Raw genomic sequence first — 19,095 nt, forward strand, 5'->3', positions numbered from 1 at the left:
GCCAAAATCATGCTCAGCAACAGTCTGAGATGTAATCCATAGCTGCCGTCCCTTCCTGACGCTGGTGCCACTGGCCATGCTCCCCTCTCCTCTGGCTCTAGGATGAATCTTCTGCTCTCCTTATGTCTTTCTATTCGAGTTCCAGACAGGACTGTCTGACTGGGTAAAGTCTGGCTCACATGTCCATACCCAGGCTGACGAGAATAAGCAGAAAGCAAGAATCAGGGAATTCAGGAAGTCACATGGTAGATCCTTCCCAAAGACAGGAAGGAGTTTCAGATGTGAGGCGACAAAAACAAGTGACTGAGACACACATATGCAAGAGAACAGCCATTTTAAAATAGGTTAAGTTGCAAATAATAATACTGAAGTCTGTGAAAGGTTCATTTGCATTTTGGCATAAACTGGAGGAATGCAAGTTTATTTCTTAGTATCCTTTTAGGTTCCTGCCAGAAGGTGGGATATATTGTATATATCTCCATGGCATATATGTAAGAATATCACATCTGAAAATGCCTTATGTCAGGCATCTCTGCAAAAACCAAGACAGAGAGATGTTGATGGACAGGTTGCCCCACCACAGGTCTGGGCGGACTCTGGAGAAAGCCTCTGGAGCTTGAACCCTTGTTCTGCCATTTACTAGCTGTGTGATGTGACCATGGTTTAAACTCTTGAAGCCTTAGTCTCCTCATTTGCCAAATGGGGATAATAATCCCTGGGTCACAGTGTTGTGGTGAAGATCAAATGAGTTAAGTCTCATAAAGTTCTTAGAACAGTGTTAGTCTGTCAGAAGCACTCAATGTTAGCTAGTATCCCATTACCAAGTTCTGAACTCTGAGAGACTATCTTTGTCATTTTTAGGGTAGCATTTCTGAACACAAAATTAGTAAAAAACCAAAAACAGTACTCAAAGAGCAAAATCTTATCAGTATTTTGGTTATGCCATCTGCACGAAAATATATGTCTCTGGGGGCTTTGCTTCTCCTGTTCAGAACCAAGATACACAGATGGTCCCTGTCCTCCAGCGACAGGGGCTACATTGAACGCCCTGTACATATCAGATGTCTAGACATAAAAGGGAAAGAGAGAATAGCAAGTTGGCTCTTTGTTGGCAGCAGGGGCAGAAATAAAGACAGACATGTCTCATGGCAGACATACCAGTGTGTACCTGATTATCTCCTTTAGTCCTCATGTAGCCTCATAGAGTCCAGTAGTTGACACTGTTATTCCTGTTTTACACATAAGGACATTGAGGCTTAGGGAATTGAGTGACTTGTTAAAGATCCTGAAGTTAGAAAGGGCTGAGTGGGCCAGCCCATAGACCAGCCTAGAAGCGGAGTAGCTGCGGTCCCCCAAGGGCAAGGCCATGAGCACCTGCAGTCAAGGGGCTGCCCTAGTCCCTGTGCCACCGCAGCTTGTCTCCAGCGACCTTCCAGACCCATCCTGCTGGGAGGCCCAGCTGTGCCTGTCTTTGCCGGCCATGTATATAATAAGTGTTCTGCTAAGAAAGGAAACCTGAAAGGCTCTTGTTCCCTAAAGCCTTGCTACTCAAGGCGGAGTCCAGGAACAGCTGATTCAGCATTACCCTGCTATTAGAAATGCAGCACTCTGGGGCTTCCTGCAGACCTCTCAAATCAGAATCAGCATCAAATCTTTTGACAAGTTCTCTATGTAATTGGTATATCCATTAATGTTTGAGAAGCACCTTCTCTAAAACATTGCTTGTCACACTTAGCTGCACATTGGAAGTTAAAAAAAAAAGAATACAGTTGCCTTGGTCCCCACCCCTAGCTCTCACTGATTTAGCTGTTGTGGGCTGCAGCCTGGGCATCAAGACTTTTAGCTCCCTAGGTGATTCTGTCTTGGAAGTTGAGAACTCCTTGCTCTAAAACCTCTAACCAGTGTATAAACACATGATAAACATGGGGCTGAGGCATGATCTGAAGACTGTGAAATCATGTATGTCAGTGGAAAATACAGATTTGTTCATCAAATCTCAGATAATTAGAGGCACTGGAAGCTCAAGAAAGCTTAAGGATAAAATGTGTGTGATGAAATTAAAATTACGACAGGTGATTACTTCTATTCTAGCCTTTTCCCTTCTCCTGCTTGCAGCAGAAGACTTGCTGGCTCATGATTTCTCCTTCCCCTACCCCAGGATGAGGGGTTTGATCTCTCGTGTGCTTAAATGACTCATGAGGAAAAGGAGGGGAGAAGGGGGATAAAACTAATGGCCAGAGTGGAGTTTTAAGAAGTTTTGGGGTAGATTTGGAAGAGAGTGATGTTGGTGAGTATGGGTTTTGAGAAAGCTTGGGAGAGGATTAGAGAAAATACGGTAAGAATGAGAATTTCTTTTTTTAAAAAATAATTGAGGTGAAATATACATACGATAAAATTTACCCTATTAATCTTTTTAAATAAGTTTACTGTTTAGTGGCATTAAGTATATTTGCATTGTGCACCCTTCACCACTATCGCTTCCAGAACTTTCTCATTATCCCAAACTGAAACTTGACCCATTAAATAACTTTCCTTTCCCCCTTCTCCCCAGCAGCGCCTGGCAACCACTATTTTCCTTTCTGTCTCTATGAATTTGCTTATTCTAGGTACCTCATACAAGTGGAACCATATAGTATTTGTCCTTCTGTGTCTGGCTTATTTCACTTAGCGTATGAATTTCTTTCATAATTAGTTTTGACCTTTTAGACTGTCCTTTTTAAAATCTGACCTATTTGAGGACTGAACCATGTTTGTCTTAGCTTTTTTAGGGTTGCATTAGTGTAGTGTTGCTTTTCTTGATGGGAAGTGAACTTAGGAGATGATTATCCTAAGAGGTAAACCAGGCTGAAAGTAAAAATAGGCTCAGAAAAGGTTGAGATAACCTCACTGATGACAGAGCACACAAGCTTTTCAAGGGAAGATGGATATCTGAGGTTGACAGCCTGTGAAGATGCTTGTAATTGCTTCATCCAGTTCCCTAACAAAGGCTTTTTGGTATTTCTGGTTGACAGTGAGTCACATGCTCTTTACCTGCTCTCATTTTCAAGTTCTAAAACTAAAATGCCGTTTTTAACAACCGTCACCCCTTCCTTTTGGCTATGGGGAGGTTGGTTGGTTTATTTTTTATGGTTAACAAAAGAGGTGATATGAGAAGACTAGTTGTTTTTTCGTTTTTGTTTTTTGAAAAAAAATCTGCTTTGGATCTCATGAGTAAGACTTAAAACATATCAGTTATTTCTGAAGAGACCACTTGGGCTTTATCCCACAACTTTTGAAGAATGGAAAGTGAGAGGGACATTGCCATTTTCTTTCAGAGTATTTTAGAACATTACAATCAACCTATGAGACTTTTTAGGAAATGCTAAAAATAAACTGTCATGTAGTCGTTATCTGACTTTGGATGGGCTATTTGATGTTGTTGATTCTGAACTTTTTTATTTTGGAAGTATGTGTGGTAATGCCTATCTAAGAAAATTGTGAAAAGAATTCAAGGAGATATAATGTCTTCATAGAAGGCCCTCGATAAATTATAGTTGTCATTTATCTGTGCTGATTCTATACAATGATGATATATCCTTTGCAGTCATCCACACATTAGTAAACTTTCAAATTTCATTGGTGATTGGTGAGGAAGTTTATAGGTATTGTTGCATAATATTTCCATTTAGATAGCAGCATATTTTCTGTCTTAGGTTGGGTTCACTAGAAGCAGAGCCTGAGATAGGGATTGGGCTGCTCTTTGGGAAGCATCTATAAGGTAATGAGGGAAACAGGATAGGGGAAGGGAAGGAGCTAATAAGATGTGGTTTCAGATAAAGTCTAACCTTATAGCTTGATATGAGGGCAAAGGTGGGGTGCCTGGGGCGGGGGGTCTCCAGAGTATTAATCTGACCACAGGGTCATCCCAGGCAGCACTGTAGGCTTTCATTCTATAATGGGACCATTTTAGGGCTCTAAAACTTTTGCAGAGCTTGTGGAACTATCAAAAATAGCCAGTTGCTGTGACATTTGTGTCCACTGACTTAAAAATGGCTATGCAATAGATACTCTTTAACCAACTCTTAGTGATGCATCAAACCAAAATTGTCCCACAATTAAAAACAAAGTATCCATTTGTTCATGAATTTGACTACTATTTCTTAAACATCTGTTAGGTGCTCAGAACTGTACTAGGTATCAAAATCATGGCCAACACAATAAAAATGATCAATGGATATTTTTTAATTACTTAAAAAATAATTACTTGAAAGCAAGATAGCAATAACCATTTCCTCTAGTCTCTTCAATAAAAATAACTAGGCTGCTAAATAAAACTGGGTATTTAAACTGTATTTTTGAAAAGGGATGATGCTAGGATTTGTTTAAATTTGTTCTTTTCATAGCTAGGCAAACTTGGAAAGTTGAAACTTTAACAGCAAAAGTGATACCCTGTTCTTGCTTCAAGCTATTCCTGAGTGGATGTGAAAATCAGAGGAAATTTGTGGTAGGTGGGGCTTTGGAAATTGGTAAATTGCAAATACACCCTCTTAAATTAATCTAGAAATAAGTGGTTTCTTAACACAAATACATGTAACTCTGACTAACATCTATTGAACAACAGATACTTTTAGACACAATAATAAAGAGTTCCTGAGGGGAATGCAAAGAACTGAAATTTTTATTTCAAGTCCTCAGGTTCCTGCTTGTAAGTGTACTTGGTGAAATCAACTAGACACATGGAAACAAAAACAGAAAGAAAAATCCATAAACTTCCCCTAACCTTCTTATTACCAAGACCATATTTGGGGATAATAATTGGTGTACTCCATAGGGGCAAGCTGGGAAATGTGTGTCTGTCATGGTTCTTTGTTCATAAGCAGCAGAAATGAGCTTTGGATAACTTAAGCCGAGGGAGAGTTTACTGGAAGGATATATGACAGTTCTTAGAATAAAACAGAAAGCTTAGGCACCTGGCTTTGAAAGGACAGGAATCATGGTACAGGAATCCCAGGGTCTAGGAAACAAAAACGGATGGTCTTGTTAGAACATCTCTGTTAGGATGAATTGGCTTCTGGAATTTTCTTAGTTTGTGACGTGTCACTTAAGACCCAATCTCAGGGAGAAAAGTGTCTCACTGCCTGGCTAGAGGAGGGCTGGGATCATTCATTCATTCATTCATTCATTCATTCACAGATACAGTTCTTGATCTCCACTACTGCATGCCAGGTGCCTGAAGTACACAACCTGGCCGACCCAACACAATGCATTCTGTGGGGGAAGGATCATTTCTCCAGTGCAAAATCAAAGTGCTGCATTAGAAGGAGAAGTGGAAAAATGGGAAAGGTTGCTGGGTGTTCAGTATGGCCAATAAGCACTGTAGGATGATTTTCTCTAGGTGCACGGACATTTTAGATGCTTGGTTTTTGTTTTTGTTGTTGTTGTTGTTTCATTTATTTTTTTAGGAACATTAATTCCTTGAACTTTTTCTTGCTTTTGGAGCAAATTTCCACATCTCCCAAATCAGTGGGCTATATTAACTCCCACCACTCTAGAGCCAAGAGAAACCTGGTCACAGATGCTCACCTAGCACCAGCAGCCCCGTATCCACACCCTGGCTTCTTGCATTCAGGGGCCTGATGAGTTTTGATTCAGCTTCCTTTCTCTGTCAGGGTGAATTACAGATTCTGCTTTGCTCAGATGTTTATTTTTTCACTTAATCCTTGTCAGTTTCTTCCCCCTACTCCTCACACACACATTTATCTCAAGGTTTCATTTGAGTGTAAAGTTATTACAGTTTTCTTACGCTATATGTTTAATTTCCCATTTTTGTCTACCTTATGAGAAGTCTGGCAATGAGCACATTGTGTTTCCATGTGTCCCTTTAAGGAATTTTTCTCCTTTTTACTCTGTTTTGTATTCCCAGACTTAATATTGGTTCAACTACAGAAGCGTTTACATTTGGAAGCAAATACAGGGAAATGACTACATTACTTACACAGCTCACAGAGAGCTAAGGTAGGGAAAACATACTTTCTTTTTGTTTTCTCTACGTAAGTCATACAAGCAGTCTTCATTATCAGAGCGTTCCTCACATGCCTTCATTGTTTATTTCTGCATTCATTCATTCATTCATTCATTCATTTTTATTTCCCAAGCAATTATTAGCCACAGTTGCCATACACTATTCTTAAATGGAATTTGTTTGACTTTTAAATGAACTTAAGGTAAGAGGTGGTTTTAAGTGAGCTTAGCACAAGCTGGTCTGAGGGGACCAGAAGGGAATTTGTGGTGCAGTTTCTATGAGATCCTCAATCTTGGGCCTGTATCATTGACATAGTATAAAATTCCAGTTCCTGAGGCAAAACTTAAAATGGCCTCTCATTCCTGCTGCAGAAACAACCTACCCTTCCTTGGAGCTTTGTCACCTCCTGGTTCCCTGGACAAAGAAGGAGCTTTGTGGGCAGAAGCTTCAAGTGCTCTTTAAGGAGCTCTCTAAGTGAGGGTGGTGCTGGTGGGTCTGGGGTTTGATAGAAACAGCAGTATCAAACCTTCAACAGGCTTTTCTTCTCCTCTGTGGTTTGAATTCCAATTCTGTTGGTTGGTTTAATAATCTTTTTTACAACATTTTTTTTCCTTCCAGTACAGAATCAAGTCTAGGGTCTGGTATTGCATTTGGTTGTCATACCTCCTTAGCCTCCTTTAATCTGGAACATTTTCGTAATCTTCCTTTGTCTTTTACGACATTAGCATTTTTGAAGAATATAATCCTCACCACCATCCCTCTCCTCTTTTACTCCTGCCCCCACTTTTTAAAAATAGAATAGTCCTCATTTTAGGTTTGCTTGATGTTTCCTTGTGATTAGATTGATATTATGTATTCTAGGCCAGAGTACTGCATAGGGGATATTATGTCCTTCCGGGTATCATGTCCATTCTCACCAGCAATGTTAATTTCGATAACTTGGTCAAGGTGTTGTCCAAATTCTCCATTATGTAACTACTCTTCCCCCCAACCCACACTTTTGCAATTAATAAGTGTTCCTGGGGAGGCACTTTAAGATGATACAAATATCCTGGTCCTCATCAAAATTTCCTCCTGGATGTAGCATGCATTGATGAGTCCTGTCTAATCCAATCTTTATTTTCACAGTTGCAAAATAATGGTCCTCCAGCTCCAGTACGACTTCATTCACCGTCAGTCATTGTATTTCACTGTAGCCCAGGGTGCCCCTCCCCCATTTATTTATTATTTACTATTTATTTGTTATTAGTATGGACTCATGAATTCTCATTTTTTCCAGTGGTTTATAATTCATTGTTGTGCTTCGTTCTACTGGTGCTCAAATTTATATGTTCCTTCTTCTGTAAAATACCAGGCAAATGTAGCTTTCTGCAGTTTACCCCCATCCACTCAGATTGCAGCTCCTAAGCCCCTCCTATATAGAAATTCTGGAGCCGCCACTGTGTGTATGTGACATAAATACACAGATTTAGATATACATAGACTATAGCACACAAGAAAACTGATAGTAGGGGCTACCTCAAGGGAAGAAGACTGAGGGGGACTAAAGGTTTGAGGTTGAAGACAAACTTAATTTTCACTTTGGTAATATTTGAATTTGTTTTTGTTTTTAAATCAGGTACATGTAATAACTTTTAATTATCATTTTTTTTTTAAAAAAAGCTTGTTTGTTTGCTGAGTCATTATTGGCAAAGCCAGATTAATTTGGGTCTGCTACCATAGAACACATTTTGTTTTCCCAGTCGTTAAACTTTTAAGCTCCATTTGAAAGCTTTCTTGGCAATCTTCATGATCTAAATGGTATTGCTTGGTGATTGCTTGGTGACATTAGTTTGGGTCTGTTTTTGAAGGCAGGTTTTGGATACTAGCAACAAGCAAATTCTGACCCCTGACCCTCAGTTTTCAGACTCAGAGTGTGATTTCCAAAGCCAGTGTTAACACAGTGTCATTGTCATCTGCCCTGAGCTTTATTCTAGAGAGTTTGGCAAGCTGGTAGATGGGAGACTGTGTGTAAAGTTATTAGATCAAGTGCTCATTTCAGCTATTTTCTTAGTTATTTGGCTGCATGTGCCCTAGGTGAGCAACACTGGCACATTTGGCTCATGATAGTTCTTTGGATTCTAAATAATTGCCACACTCAGTCCTTACACGTCTGCCTTCAGCTCAGGTCATGATCCCGGGGTCCTGGGATCAAGCCCCGCATCGGGCTTCCTGCTCGGCGGGAGGCTTGCCTCTCCCTCTCCCACTCCCCCTGCTTGTGTTCCCTCTCTCGCTCTGTCTCTTTCTAAATAAATAAATAAAATCTTAAATAAATAAATAAATAATTGCCACAGTGCCTGGCATTGAGTAGCTCTCCTATTCACATTTTAGACAATTTTTTAAAAATCTCTTTATAAAACCACATACAATATATCCTTAAATTTCTTCTTCACTTAAAATAAACCTGTACATTTATTTATTTTAGACTTTTATTCATTTATTTGACACAGAGAGAGAGAGATCACAAGCAGGGGGAGTGGCAGAGGGAGAAGCAGGCTCCCCGCTGAGCGAGGAGCCCCATGTGGAACTAGATCCCAGGATCCTGGGATCATGACCTGAGCTGAAGGCAGACGCTTAACAGACTAAGCCACCCAGGCACCCCAAACCTGTACATTTAAAGCACTCGATCTTGCTGTGGTAAGAAATCTCTGAACCTTGCAAAGTTGTAGATGGTCGGGGCTCAGTGTGGAGCAGTTTGTAACACACAACCCGGAGGGAAGCTCTCTTGGCCCACTCACAAGCAGCCTTGTGTAATTATTCCTCCATTAAGCTTGCATGCAGACCACACTGAGCTCAGCTATAGTCATCCTTCTTTGAAAAAAAATAATAAAGTGGCCTTATTATAAACATGGGCAAGCTGGATTTTTTTGAGGGCTTTTGCATTTTGGAGCCTTGTGGTTTTCTTCATCTATCTGATAATCATTTACATGCACAACAGTTAACCTTCCAGCAATGTGAAACTTTATATCTGAGCTTTGCAGCATCTGTCTTGCAATGCAGACTGAGGTTTGCTGAGGCTGTTTTTATAATCACTGGTGGTAAAATCAGGAAGATGCAAAATGGGCGTGTATTGAAACGCAGTCCATCCCACATTCTAGACCTTAAATTAGAGTGATGAGCATAAACACTGCAGAGTTTTTTTTCCAACTAAATTGAAATTATATTTTAAATTACCTACAATTACCAGAAACCATCTCAAAGCTAGAAATTAGCTTCTTAGGCACCGGTCCCAGCAGATCAGCTGTTAAATGGACCATCTTGTGTAGCTGACCTCCCACTCCAGCTTCACCCTCACACAGCCTCGCACGAACCAGGCAAGGTGGAGCCCCAGGGCAGTGCCCGACATTCATGGTCATGTGACAGGTGTTGGCCAGCGGGATGCTGTAGCCATATTTTTACAATTTCCCAAATTACAGTTTTATCCAGGTTCATGACATTTTGCTGAAAAACTGTGCTTGCTTTGTTTTTAAGAACAAGTGACCGTTTTATTTCAGATTTTAATTGAACTATTTTTATGCAGCAGGTTTTGTCATCTGGAATTTAGGGCATGAAATTGGGTTCAGGAGGAGCCAGAGACTATTTTAAGCTGGTCACCGTATGACCTTGATTATGGCTCTCACCTTTGGAGCTACACAGTGATTGTCAGAACTGTAAGGGATGAACAGTTGGGCAAGTGCCAAGTGCCCTCCCCTCAACACCAAGCAGGTGGCCTAATCTTTGTTGCCACCTCCCTTTCAGTGAGAGTATGAGGGTCTTAGGGTTAGCCTTTCTTTACACTGTCTGGCTGGTACACAACTCAGCACGTGGTTGACTTGAATTCAACACAGTGGAGTACTTTGAAATGTTGAAATTTGTGCTTAGTATATTTGCAAATGGATTAACTCGTTTGAACCTCATCGCCTCTTATTTCTCCAGGAACTCATAATAAGCCTCTCTTCCTTGAATCTAGTCTCTTGTTTTGAATCCACCCCCTAACTGTCCCCAAAGTGATTTTTCTGAAATCCAAAGCAATGCTTATTTCCTTCTTAAAAACCCTTCAAACATTTCTCCATCGCCAAGAGCCATGCTGATTCAATCCCTGCCAACTTCTCTGCTTCACACTCCACACTTCTGCAGCATGAAATTATTTCTACTTCTCCCAGGGCACCACTCTTGTATTCTTGTAAAGCACCTCATTTCATGCTGTGGGTTCTTTCTGGCTTGCTCTCCCTATCACTTCTCCACTTGGCCGAGTCACAAATGATGCTTAAGTCTGCTTAGACCATGCTTGGACTGAATGTTTGTGTCCTCTTGAAATCCATATGTTAAAATCCAAATCCCCAAGGTGAACCTTTGGGAGGGATCCCCTTTGGGAGGTGATGAGGTCATGAAGATAGAGCCTTCATGAATGGGATTCATGCCCTTATAAAAGAGGCCCCAGAGAGCTCCCTTGTCCCTTTTGTACAGTGAGAAGGCAATGGTCCATGAGATCCAGACACCGGATCTGCCAGTGCCATGATCTTGGACTTCCCAGTCTCCAGACTGGGAAAAACAATTTCTGTTCTTTATAAGCCTCTCGTTTATGGTATTTTGTTGTAGCCACCCAAACTGACTAAGGCAGACCACATCTTCTAAAAGGCCTCTCTGGAAACACCTACTTAAGGTGGATACTCCTTTTTAATTTATTCATTTAGTAAGCATTTGAGTGCCTGTTATGTACTCAGTGGTATTAGTTAATGGGGCTCATTCTGCTCCCATGCATCCTTATGCCCATCTCTAGGTGTGGGGGAAGAGAGAAGAGTGTCCAAGAAGGAGAAGCTTGATTTCCTAGTGCCTATGAGGGGGTGGCCACATGGGTGATCTTTAGGGCACATTTGGGAGGCTCTATTTGAGAGCTGAAGAAGGGTGAGGTAGAACAAATGACTACAGCCATTTCTCTTGACCGTGAACTCTATAAAGTTGAAATATGTAACTGAAGCCAAGAGTAAAAAATGGTTTTATACATTTTTTTGGACTCCATGTGTGTATTAGACTGATTAACAATAAGTTTGGTTAATAACACACTATACCACCATACTATTAACAATATGATACTGGTCTTAAAGTAGTTATTATGATTAGGGGATAAACTATAAAGAGAAATCATTTTGATTATCTGTGCCCCATGAATCATTTCAGTGATTTGATTAAGTAATGCTCTTTAACCCAACTTCTGGGGGATTTCTGAGGAATAGATGGATAGGTGTAAATTAAAAGGCAATAAATGGGCTAAAATATCTTATTGTCATAGTGTATCAGTGAGAATGCTTTTGGCATCCATAGAAACCCTTACTAAGAGTGACTCAAACTATTTTACTAATATAACCGGCATCCTGGAGGTTGCTGTTGGTGGTTGCTAATAGCTCAAAAACAAAACAGAACAAAAAAACACCAGAGCTAGTATTTCTTCAATTCTGTGGGCCCATCTCTTGTGATTGCAAGATGGCTGCCGTAGCTCTAGGTGCTAGTCTGTAGCAAAGGCCAGAAGAAGGCAGTGACAGAAGGGTGGTGCTAGTGACATCTGTCCTTTGTATCAAGAAAGCAAAGATTTGCCAGAAGCCCCTGGAGAATTCCACTTATACCTCATTGGAGCTAAAACTGGTTCACATAGCCAACCCTAGCTGAAGAGCAGGAAAGCAAATATTTGGCTTTTCTAGCCTCTACCAAAGAGGTGGGTTTGAGAGTGGGAGTTAGGCCACCTGACCAATGGCATCTGCTACATGTATGTCCTCTAATTCTTTTAGAAGTCATCAGCCTTCACTACCACTTACCAGTGTCTTGCTCTCTGGGACTCTTTTAAGGTAGAACCTGGCAAAAATAAAACCTTGCATCACTTATAAATTTCTGCAATAACCACAGCAGTGGGTCTGTGTTGTCTCTGACAGGCTGTCTGTGCCTGGGGAAGAAGCATTTGCCTATGGTGTCAGAGAAAGCTTTTGAATCCAGTTGTTTGGATAGATTTGGAAAAAAGTGCAAACAAAAATGTCTATCCTTGGTATAACTTTTCGCTCTTGTTTATTCATGGGTGCTTCTAAGAGCTTTTGCAAGTAAACCTTCCAAAGCTAAAACTAAGTGTGGTAGGCAGACTATGTCAGAGTTTACAGTTTACACCACTGATCAAGAAGAGTAACAATCCATTAATTCTGATGAGGTAACCTCATTAAAGAGGGCATGTGGAATAAACAAGAGGGGATTCTAGCAAGTTTGAAAACTTGAAGGTAAACTGTCTTCTCTCTGTGCTGGTATATCCACAGACACCTCTCTGGTTCAGGAACACATGTGGCAGGATAGCCTATGATACAGTTGGGCTGAAGGCCGTACAGAGTAGTGTTTAAGATGTGAGCTCTGGAGCCAGACCTTCTAGTCCCAAGTCCTCCTTCTACAGCTTACTAGCTGTGTAACCTAGGACAAGTTACTTAAATTCTCTGTGCCTCCAAATGGGGCAATAATAGTAACTCAGCTAATATACATAAATATATGTAAAGCACTGAGAAAATTTCCCATCACGGTATACACAATAATTGATAACTATTATCTCTCGTTACTACATAATGATATTATATATAATGATAATGCTCATTAGGGCAAGCAGACGTTTTGCTTCTCCATCTTGCCCTTCCTGTTGGTGTGCGTCTCTTTTGGACATTACCTTGTCACAGAGGAAGCATGCATAAATACTTGTTACTGTTTTAAGTGCTTCATGGGTAACAGTACTCAAGTCACTTCGTGCACGCTGTGTCATGCAGTATGTGTTATTTTCACAATTTCACAGAAAGAAAAGGGAATTGAGCAGAGAGGTAGAGGGACTCGTCCAAGCTACACAGCTAGTAAACTTGGAGTTAGAATTGGAACTCAGTTATTTTAGACCCTTGAAGTCCTGCACTTAGGCCCGTTGCAGCATTACTGGACTGAGTTTTAAGGCTCAAGTTAGATTTTCATGTGCATGTTTTTCTCTCTGCACATAATTTTCGCAGGCTCTGAGGGAAAGATTTGAGTCACAGACATCTTTTAGGACATCCACACAACTCACAATTATCCTCTTTTTCTGAAAACTGTTCCAAGGTCCTGATAAAGGAGGGCTCTGAAGGCTATATAAAGGTAAAGCTTATAAAGTGTAGTTAGCACCCAATAAACTTCAGCTGCTATTCTGTTGTTACACAGACCCACCTTCTCTGGCCAAGGTTGAATGGACCCCTGAGCCAAGCTGGGCCAGTTGGATTCTCTCGGGGAATTTGAAAATTAGACTCTGAGATAGCCCAGTAGATAGAGCATGTCATTGGAACTGAGTTGATGGAAGTTCAAGAGCAGTGAAGTGTCTGTCTCACCACAAGGGTTGGAAAAGTCATGGAGTGCTGCCCTGAAGAAAGAACAGAGGAGATAAAAAAGGGTAAGCGAGGAAGAGGTGAGAGGTGGAGGCACATACTGCTTAGGACACAGTGGAGCTTCTCAAGTCTTGGTTCTAGTCCCTTTCAAAATTTCTGCCTTAGGTGTTTGTGAGAAACTCTGTATCCTAATAGTCATTTACCCACATCTTGTTTTCTTTGTGTGTTAAGCTAGCTTAGATTGTTCTTTTGTCACCAGCCACCTAAACAGCCTCAGTGAACACCATTTGGTTGGGATGGGCATTCTAGTTACTGACTGAAATAAGTGCTTAAGATCACCTGGGTACTGGGGTGCCTGGTGGCTCAGTCGTTAAGCGTCTGCCTTCGGCTCAGGTCATGATCTCAGGGTCCTGGGATTGAGCCCCGCATCAGGCTCCCTGCTCAGCGGGAAGCCTGCTTCTCCCTCTCCCACTCCCCCTGCTTGTGTTCCCTCTCTCGCTGTGTCTCTCTGTCAAATAAATAAATAAAGTCTTTAAAAAAAGATTATCTGGGCACTTTATTTATCATACTCTCTTTCTTTAGTCCCATAGATTAGTAGTTGACCGATTCAATGCCATAAATATAGTTCAGGTACCCTAACGCAACCTTGAGAAAGTTCCCACTTTCCCTCATCAATTGCTAAATCTCAGCAAGATTAAGAATATACATTGTGTCTCTCCACATAAGGTTTTTGTGTGGGGTGTGTGTGTATGTGTGTGTGCACACGTGTGCACATGTGTCTAAAATTCCTAGAGCTGTGCTTTATTCTTGTGGAAATTGCTTTCAAGAAAGTTCTAGATGCTTTGTTCCTCTGAGTGTGCTCAGCCTTGCCTGTGCCATCACTGAGCAGTCAGAATCACACTGTGGCTCCCAGGCCAGAGAAAAGTCCAGATGGACAGAAAAGATTCATCTTGCAGTCACTAAATTGCATCTCTGTGTGGCTTCTATGGCCAGAAATCCTGATGCAGGTGACACAAGCAAGGTCTTGCAATCTTCATCCAAAGTCTCACAGGCCCCTAGCTTTTAATACCAGTTATAGTGTATAAAGAGATCCGGATGGATATGATTCCTAGAACTTAGTCATTCTACGTATGACTTCTTATTACAAGAAGTGTCTTAAGATTTAAAACAATTCTAAAAACAAATTACAGGTTTTTTGTTTTTATTTTTTTTAAGTAACAGCCTTCAAGCACAGTGGTTCTTAATCAGCGATATATTTCAAGGTGATCTGGGAAGCTTTGACTTGCCATCTGAGAGTAGGGAAGACAGATATGGTCATATAGTTTGGGTGGGTCTCTAAATTGGTGTGATTTCTTGGAGGGCAATTCAATAGTGTTCATCATTTATATATATATATACTAATATGCCTTAAGTAGGAATATATTCCATAGCTGTACTTGAATAGCTGCCCAGATATATATATATATTTATTTATTTATTTATTTTATTTATTTATTTATTTGTCAGAGAGACAGAACACAAGCAGGGGGAGAGGCAGGCAGAGGAAGAAGCAGGCTCCCCGCCTAGCAAGGAGCCCGATGTGGGACTCGATCCCAGGACCCCGGGATCATGACCTGAGCCGAAGGCAGCCGCTCAACCAACTGAGCCACCCAGGCGTCCCCAGATATATATTTAAAAGAATGTGTGCTGAAGCATATTAGTATATGGGGAAAAACTTGGAATATTATGAAGTCACTAAAAGGAGGTAGATTTTGTATAGGTAGATCTTGTGAGAAAGAGGCCAAAATAATTAAGTAAATAAATCAAATTGTAGGAACAGAATATGCATGATAGCATAATTCTATCATGTTTACAATAATAATAAAAGGAGAGATATGCATATACTTATGGGTTTGTGACTCCTTTATGATATAGATATATATTTTTATGTATAGATATATACCTATATGTATGCTTGTAAGTATACTTAGATATACTTATGATATAGATATATACTTATAATCGTCAGGTGGGATATAGATATATACTTATATGTATATATACTTACATGTATATTTACTTATATATGTATACTTATATGTATATGTTTATATATTCTTTCTATAAACTGTCCACAGGATTACCTCAGGGGAGTAAGAAAAGGGTATTGTCTCAAAAAGAACTTTTAAAAGTATTTTATGCTGTTTTTGTTACCTACAACTAGAATAGTCTCAGTGAAGACAATTTGGCTGGCATGGACATTGTAGTTTCTGATTGAGATAAGTGTTTTAGATTATCAAGCTTATAAAATACAAAACTGATTCAGGCTTGTTGTAAAAAAGCATTTCAAACAATATAGACATTTATATACGACAAAAGAGAATTTCCTCTTTCCCCATTCCCCACCTAAATCCCTCCTTGAGAGGGAGGGGACTTTCTATTTTTCATGTTGTATCTCTCTGTCCTGTTTTGTTTGTTTTTTCTATGAGCCTGTATAACTTTCATATATAATAGTCATATTTCACTATTCTAGGATCTTACCAAGACCTATTGGACCAGAAAGTTTGGGGATAGAGGCTAGACATATATATTTAAAAATAACTGCCTACGTGATTCTGATACACATTCTTTAAAAACCCTTGATAGCTAGGATCATTTTTTGTGTCCTAAAGGCCAACATGACTTCAAATAAAATGTAAAAATTTCCATCATGGACGGGTTCCCATCCCTAAGAATTTAGGTAGCTTTATAAGCATGAATAAATGGAAATTTTCAAAAGAAGGGCCTATCCCTGTGATATTCTAAAGGGTTCGTGGTTGAATTGACCGTACTTAGTAGGAACTAAATCATGATTTCACACTAGGAAGGGATAGCAACTATATGGTTTGCATATCTCTATTGTCCACTACAGTGTCCATTGCACACATTGCTAATCAATCTTCATACTCATTCTTAGTGAGCCTTCACATAGCTCAGAATCCTTTTTATTAGATCTCATCATTCCAGATAGCTACCATCTATCCTTGATGTGCAATGTCAAAGGAGATCTATTGTAGTGGCCTTCTGTTTGTGATCTTTCTAGCACTGTGTCCCCACTTTTTCAGAACACAAAACCCTTCTTTCCTATGAGCAGCCCATTCCATATGGGTTTCATAGGCCTGACTGTACCCCCTACTCCAGCTATAGAAGTGGAAACATCACCCACACTGCTCCCATAAATCAGAGAACCCATCCCATAGGCCGTACTGATTGGTATAGGGATGGGTACATGATCAAGTCTGATCAATAGATTATTCTTTCCTGGGACTTTCTCCTGGAGATATTTGGGAAATAAAACAAAACATGTTTCTCTCTCTTGGTTATTAAGCTTATATAGATTTTGAGTTTTCAGCTTTCAGCCACCATCTTATTGGTGATCTAGAAAGAACCAGTTGAAAAACTCCCTGTTGAAGAAGGAACTGAGACAGAGTCCTGATGTTGTCATTTATGATCCTTGATCCAGGTGTACCTGAAACCAGATGGATCTTCTGAACCTTCTATTTATGAGGGTTAATAAATTCCCTTAATTTGCCTACATTTGTTTGAGTTAGGTTAATGCTACCTGCAATAAAGAATCTTCATTAATATACCTATTCCCCTTCCTTATCCCTGGGTGTGAAAATCTGTGCTTGAGCTTCTTTTCGATTCTCTATCCTTTCTATTTGTGAGCCTTTCTTCATGTTTCTTGATTTGGCTCCTGTATTTGAGAATGGGACACTCAAAAGCCAGAAGGGGTAGAAGATGATGGTTTGCTGTTGTTATTGTCATTATTAAGGTGAAAACAAGAAATTCCATTTGTAAATCAATTCTATTAGAATTAGAATCAGGGATGAATTAGAATCTTGATAGGCAATTAGAAGAATTGTTGGCCAGCTCATTCATAGAACCATAGAATCTTAAAGGAGGAAAAGACCTAAGCAATTCAATATTCTCATCTTACAAAAGAGGAAACTGAGACGCAGAAGGTCCAAGGTCATAGAGTCTAGCCATAATCCAGGTCTCCCTGGCTTTATCTGGTATTCTTTTACTGCATTGTGCTACCTTTATTCTGGGTCTAAAACAGTGGAACTGGGTCATGAAACAACTAGATGTAATCTTCAAACTGTATTAGCATCATTACCAATCAGTGAATGAGCAGTTTCATCAAAATTCAGCATTTACAACTGCATTACAAAGCAGCAGAGGAAATAAGTAACCACATTAAACATAACCTCATACTTGACTAAACTGAAATTTTTTCCTCTGTGATTCGAAGTCCAGATTTTTCCAATCTTCCAAACTTGGTGTCCTTACTCTTAAATGTTGAGGAAAGTTTTTGAAAGTTTTCTCCCAGCCCTGCCATACTACATACATACAGATAGAATAGTGATTTCCTCTTTTTTTTGTGTGTATGTGATTTCTCTTAAATTGAAACTCTTATAGAAAGGACTACATCAATAAACTACTTGTGGGGTTATTTTCAAGTAAATAATAGATTATTGGCAGTTCACAAAAAGTCCTTATTTATATCTTGAGATTTTTTTTTCTGTTAACTCCTTGCATTCCTGAGAGAGATATATGACCTACAGAGCAATGAATCATTTCATTCCAAATACATAGAATCATGGAATTTAGGGTGAGAGGGTTATTTAGAAACTGCTTAGTTCAACATTTATTGATGAGGAACCCAAGACCCAGGAAAATTAATTGACTCTGCCGCCATGGGCAGGGAGCTATTATGAATCCTTCCATAATGTCATCTGAAATTAACTTTTTCTTATAAATCTGAATTTTCATGAAAATTTTGAAGCTTGATGGCAAGTAAGAAAATGTATCAAAATATAATTTTCACATATTAGTATTAATTTAAATTCTAAATAACATGAAAGTACTATTTATTCAAGTGCTTAATTAAGCTAACATGTATTTTCTTATTTTTCTACTTCCCTTCCCAACCATACTCCAAAAAGCAACAATAATTATTCCAAAAATTTTTTCCCCTTATTTAATATTTTACTATCTGATGTTAGGGGAATACAATCAACATATATTTTCATAAAATATTTTGCATCATATGCACTTAACCTCAAAAGGTTGTGTATGTATATGAAAGCATTTGGTCTACGGTCTAATAGTCCCCCATATTGACATACACAGAATTCCAGAATTCCAGAAGTCTGAATACCTCGTCAGAACCACTGACGACCTGAAGACCTCTTCAGGTCCAATTGATGAAATTAAGCATGTCAAACACATGAAAAGCTTGCAGCAAAGGTGACCTCCAGATGCAGCAAGCACACTGAGTCACCAGGCCTCAGAAGCAAAGACTGAAAAAGGACCTCTGCCTGCGCTACCTCTCAAGGAAAGGCAGATCTTGAATGGGAGAAAAACAATTAGAAAATGCAGTATCTTAATCCAAGAAAAGTCAAATAAGGGAAACAGATGTCTTTTACCTAATTCTGTGTTTTCCATTCTTTCCGGTGAGAAAGAAAGCCTTGTGGTAATTTGCAAGCCTTATGTGTCCCAATGTTATTGTCTTTCAAACCACAGAGAGGTGAGTCTCAGACACAATGGGTCAGTAGAGTTGCCCCAGAAGCTTCTAGCTGCTGCAAACCTAGGCCTAGAGTTCTTTTTTTTTTTTTTTTAAGAAGTTGCTTTTTTATTTTTAAGGAAACTTAAATAAAGAACTTAGAAAGTGTGTGAAACAAAAAATTTTTT

At 39.6% G+C, this 19,095-nt stretch overlaps 2 long non-coding RNA genes across 12 annotated transcripts in view; one reads left to right on the forward strand and one right to left on the reverse strand.

The window, feature by feature from the left end:
- The window catches only part of LOC145723429 (uncharacterized), a 258,189-nt gene that overhangs the window by 226,475 nt on the left and 12,619 nt on the right, over positions 1-19,095 (forward strand). The window lies entirely within an intron of this gene.
- Positions 1-19,095, reverse strand: part of LOC145723430 (uncharacterized) — a 90,672-nt gene that overhangs the window by 15,102 nt on the left and 56,475 nt on the right. For 3 of the 11 annotated variants that reach the window (XR_014148471.1, XR_014148460.1, XR_014148468.1), the window contains one exon: positions 8,465-13,415. The exons of 1 other annotated variant lie outside the window; for it this stretch is intronic. This is a non-coding gene — a long non-coding RNA (uncharacterized LOC145723430). Of the gene's footprint in view, positions 1-4,949; positions 4,994-8,464; positions 13,416-19,095 lie in introns of those variants that run through there. 7 more of the 11 variants (XR_014148463.1, XR_014148462.1, XR_014148464.1 and 4 more) reach the window with 4 other exon arrangements.

Source organism: Leptonychotes weddellii, chromosome 9 (genome assembly GCF_054177405.1).
Source record: "Leptonychotes weddellii isolate Sample4059 chromosome 9, ASM5417740v2, whole genome shotgun sequence".
Classification (NCBI taxonomy): Eukaryota; Metazoa; Chordata; class Mammalia; order Carnivora; family Phocidae; genus Leptonychotes; species Leptonychotes weddellii.